We start from the raw sequence: 5718 nt of genomic DNA on the forward strand, positions 1-5718 counted from the left end.
CTCCGCCTCTTCCTCTCTCCGTCTTGGTCCTGATGCGCCTTTTGTTTGGTGCCTAATGACAGCTGTGATGGAACCGTCATGCTCTGTGATCAGACGGGCCCACAGCAAGGCCTTCTCTCTGCTGCCGCCGCCGCCGCCACCACCGCTGCTCTGCTCCCTCTCCGTCTCTATCCGCTCCCTGCACCAGAGACAGAGACGAAGAGAGAGAGAGAGAGAGAGAGAGAGAGAGAGAGAGCTCTGCAGGTCAAACACAGCCTCGCTTTCTCACCTCATCACCGCTGATCTGAGGTGGCACCATATCAAATCTCATTTCAGAGATCTATTTTTTTTTTTTATATGCATATGTGTATGTATATATAGTATATGTACATATATATGTACATATACTATATATACAATGTTTATATGCTGCCATAAGCTCCAGACAGAGAGGCCCAGTGGCTAAAAATATCATTTTCCCTGTCCCAGAAATTGTCTGGAGGGTTCATTGGAAACGTGCAGCTGGGTGCGTTTCCTGCTGTTTGCCTGAACACATACCCTCATTCGGAGACGGTGAGCAGCTCTGCCTATTAAAATGTAAATTCCCTCTCGATGCGGCGGCGGCGGCGGCAGCAGCGGTTGACGGCGAGCCCAGACTGGGATGCAGCAGGGGAAGAAGACGGTGGGGGTGAGAGGTGTAGCTACGCGCTATAGGCAGGATCTGTCTTTCACCGTGCGGTGGCTCCCAGATAGGCAGTCTGTCTGTGGCGGGGTAATATGCTCCGCTGGCCGGGGCCCTTCAGCGGATTTCAAAGCCCGGGCTGGAAACAAAAGGTGACTGGGCCGTGCCTCTGATGCAAGCTCACTATAATAGACTATTTTACTGACTTCATGCCACTTTGTCATGTTTTCTTCATCCTTTTCTATTTCTGTAATTTCACACACATTTGGCTTTTTTATCAATCAGTATTTACAAGTGATCACTGGAGCTTCCAGTCATGTCTGAGCTGTGCTGGTTGGACAATTCATTTATTTTGCATATCACATATTAAATCAACTACTTTTATTAAACAAGTGTCACATATATTTATGGTTTACATTATCTCATTTTCAAAAGAGTCATTACATGTCGATAACTATTCCTCACTGTAGGTAAATAAAATAAATGACGAGTCCTCCAGCTTAAATGACTGTATCTTCAAACACGACCCATAGGAGCGTACCTGTGGCAGGCATACTGGACCTTTGTTGTCATGGTAACAATAATAATACGACCTTAGTAGAAGCGTACCAGCGGCAGGTGAGCTGGCCCTTCGTTGTCATGGCGGTAAACTTGCGGGTTAAGGTTGTGCACAGGTCGTGGTTAGGGTTTAGCAAACGATAGTGGTGCGGGTTAAAAAGTACGTACTTCCTGAAGGTTAGAGGAGCTTTGTTGCCGTGGTTACAGTGATAGCAACACAGCTAAGGTTTGGTATGGAACAGTCACAGATGAAGTTTCACAGCAGCGGTCTCGTGTGTGAACGTGTTTTCGTCGACCCGACTCTGAACTTCCTCCTCACGCAGACTTTCCTCATGTACCATGTGATCTAACTTCCTCCTTTTGCTCATGTCATAGTTAGAGCGGCCACTAGAGGCCTAACCAAAAGAAAACCTAACCATGGGTCATAATAAGCTGCAGTTGGATAAATAAATACAAAAATATCACAGAGAAGAATGAGAAATAAAACAAAAAACAAATACCAAGCGGCGACATGATCATTATTAGGACACTAAGTCAGAAGTAGTTACAAACACAGTCAAGTACAACAGATATACATGTAAATCTTAATTTTATTGTCATCATAATTATTATTATTATTATTTATACCAGGATGAACATGATCTTATGCAGGTGCTGCATGTACATTTTTATATCTGTAAGCTGTAAACAAACATAGACACCTTTTTGTTTTTCATATTTACTCTTTTAAATGATGATATTTTTTCTGTAATACACATATTATGTCTAGATGTTGAGCCTTTGTATTGTATCTGTAATAGTTACTGTTGATGTGTCACTTTCCCACATGAGAAAAAAAACAACAAGATTTGTAAGATGAAGTCCTTTGCAGCTAACTGTGCGATAGTCATCGTTATTACCGGCTAAATTAACGTCAAATCAGCTTATCAAGACGTACAGTATTAAACATGCATGGCTTTATTTTGAATTCCTCACTGGATTACATCCGGCCCCTCAGCTTGGATTAACTTCCAATGACCATAATCATAAGAATAAATGATGTGAATGATAGAAGTGTATTGTGTAACTGGAAACTGTGAAGCGTGGTTCCAGGTTTTGCTCTGCATCATGTGTCTGACATTATAAGCGTGGGACACTAGATGGAGCTGCGATCATGCTGAGGGCAGCTCACTCACTCACTCACTCACTCACTCACTCACTGACATGGTGCAGTGGCCGCTCGCAGCCTCCCCATCTCCATGCCCCACGCTGAACACAAGAAATGCTGCTGCTGCTGCTGCTGCTGCTGCTGCTGCTGCCGGCCCCCGTCACTGCATAATGACTGTGCTGCTTGTATTGCATTGCTGGTATGCAGCAACAAACAACTGGAGAAAGTGAAGAAAAAGAAGAAAAAACATACATGTTTACTAGACAGAAGCTTTTTGCTCTTCTGCAGCATCTGTGCTTCAGAGACTTTGACTCTGGGGCCCCAGAGGACCCGGAGGCTCCTTGGAGTCCTGCTCCACAAGCTCATTATTCCCTGAAAGAGAGAGACTGTGGTGGAATTCACCTGATTCTGTCCACAGTGTGACAATAAGCAGAATTGATTTAGCAGTTACAGGCTGATTTATGTGAGACCAAATGACAGTGTAATGTCTGCTGCCCCGCCACAGCCGGTGTCCTTTCTCTGCCTTTGCAGGTGATCAAACATGCTTTCTCACTCTGTCAGAAGCTGCACGAGTAATGTTGCGAGTTAACGAGTCACGTGGCTCACGCTCGTCTGCTAATTTGCTTAAAAGGATGAGCCTGGTGTCGTCTTATATTTTTCTCACTGTAAACAAATCACCGGAAAACACCAGAACCAACAATAGATGAGTGAAGAAGACCGGTGTGGGTTCTACAACTTCCTGTTGCAGTAAACTCTGTGTCTTAATTCACAGCTGAAAATAGTCACCAACAAATCAACTATTTTTAGTCCGTCCATCCATCCATCCATCCATCCATCCATCCATCCATCCATCCATCCATCCGAGCTGAGGAAGGACTTTGAAGAGAAGCCACAGAAGCAGGCAGGTGTCTGATTACTCCACCGAGTTCTGGATGTGGCTGCAGAGACTAAGTAGAACCAGCCTCCCCTGTATGATGAGCCCACGATCACCTGCACAGCTCGATGACCACGTCTCTGTCACAGTTCGAATTGACCGCTGCCTCCAAGAGGCGACGGAGAGAGAGATATCAGCCCGCTGGTTCGCTGGTGATTCCATGTTCATCCCTGGTGCATCAAGCTCCTGACCTGAAGAGCTCCAGCATCTCCTCCTGCCCATTAAAAGCGCGGGCTCATCAGTAACATGCATGGTACTGGTGATCTGAGCCCAAAATGTGCCTGAGTTGGCAACCAACCTCTGAACCTCTGAGAGCCTCTGATGTCGACTTGCAGACTGAGCAGGACTAAGAATTTGTTTCGTGCACTCTCAGATCTTGTGTTCATACTTTACAATATATCTCCACAAGTTACCTCCACCACCTCCCTCCAAACACGTGAAGTACTTTATACAAAAAAAATCCCTCACCAGCTTCCCACCCACTGTGATGGCCCTCCCACCGTCTTGGTTGTCTCGGCCAGGCCGTTTGAGCCGGAGGTCGAGGCATATGGCGGCATTAATATAACCCCTACAGCTCATGCTTTGTTTTTTTTGTCTGTCAGCTCGGTGTACTTTGGTTCAGTCGGTGTTTCGTCGGGACGATTTGATTGGTTAGTGAGCTACATTGGTGCAGCGCACATCTGTTGATTCCAGGTTAATGTGTATTTGGTTCTTGGAGTTTTTATGTAGCCAGGACATTGAATTTACGTTGTCCAGCCACTTGTGATGAACTAATTCTGCGCTCAACCTTTTGATGTGTGCTTTGTGTCAGTGGCTGAACCTCATTTCACACTGACCACAGCACCATGCAATAACTATGCACGAGTTATGAGACTATTTACAGTCTATGGTTCTTACATCTTCCACAGGCTCATTAGTTTTTATTTCATTTTCTTATTATAACATCATCCGTTACTATGGTGGGAACACACATAAGTCTCCTACCATGGGGTTTGGGTATGATTCAGTTCAAGTAAAACTGTCACACCTGTCCCGATGAGTCCAGAGCCGTCACTCAAACACACACACACACACACACAGGGTCAGTGTGTACGTTGCTAGCTAGCTTCAGCTAACGACAGCACGGTTGACACATGGAACACAAGAACCAGTCAGCTGTTCAATTCTCGCAAATGAAAAACTGGCTTCACACGTCAACAGTTGTCGCTGCGCTACAACAACAAAACTCCTCTTCCAGTAATTATGCACCAACCGTTAGACGCCGCCTGACAGCAGAATGTATGCATTTATCAGCTGGCGATGTGTGGGTCGGAGGGAGTCTCCGCTGGACCGGGACTTTACTGTGGTGCCTTAAATTCAACTCCGAGCGATCTTCATTGCAAAACCTCCGCAGCGTTTTCTGTCACTGGACCTTGAAGAACTCCTCACCTGTACGAAGCTGTCAATTCAGTCCACAAAACGCTGCTCTTCACAGCGAAATGGTTTATTCTCTCCCTGAGAGATTTCAGAGTTGAAAATTGTCCATCTGTCTTTTTCAGTGAAAATGAATTCTAGGTCTAACCAATTGTTGGGGCCTTGTGTAATTTAAGAGACTGCTCCAAATATCTTTTAAGTAATGAGAAGTCATTTTTGTGGCTGTTGTTAGAGCGTATTGGACAAAGGCTTCCATTCTGTCTGAAATGGTACATTCAGCCACGATGAGGGGAAAAAAAGGAGAAAGCCAAAGTCTGAATGACTCTATGGCCTTTTGAACCCCAAGTCAAATATCATTGTGTGAGGCCCTCCCCTGAGTGGTAGTCACCAAATACTGCTGTTAGTACTGATTGAAAATCCATGAGGACCTTCGTGAAAGCAGCACAGTGCCCTTGAAAAATGATATAAAAAATGTCTCTGTCCTTCCTATCAAAATGTTGTGTCTGACGTCTGCAGCACCTTCACTCCCAGCTCAATTTTTTCACCAGAAAAAAAAGAGAGCGAGAGGCTGGAGAGCATTCATAGACAATTTTACCTTTATTTGAAATGACTGTGACCATGGCAGTTACAATAGACTGTTAGAAACATCAGAGCTGCTCTGGTAGTGTCAGCTTTGGCCTCTTCTCATGCTGATTGGTCACAGTTTTGTCGTTGTTGCAGTGTTTGTTTAGAGGCATTTTGTACTGAACGCTCATACTGTCCACACTGGATGAGTTTGTTGTCATGACGGTAATTTATTTCCTACAAATACAAAGATTTTTTTGTCCATCATTTCTTTATATATGATGCATTTAAAGCTCCTCCAGTGTAAAGGTCTCTGTCCATGTGTAGTGTGATTATAGATCAGCTCTAGCTTCTATATTAATACTGTGAAAGTATCAAAGCCTCAGTCCACAGAGAAATGCACACAGCCTGTATTCAGAAACTGAGCCTTAAAACCAGCCG

This window comes from Seriola lalandi, unplaced genomic scaffold (assembly GCF_002814215.2).
Source record: "Seriola lalandi dorsalis isolate HSWRI2012SDOR001 ecotype SW California unplaced genomic scaffold, Sedor1 jcf7180002054875, whole genome shotgun sequence".
In the NCBI taxonomy this organism is placed as follows: Eukaryota; Metazoa; Chordata; class Actinopteri; order Carangiformes; family Carangidae; genus Seriola; species Seriola lalandi.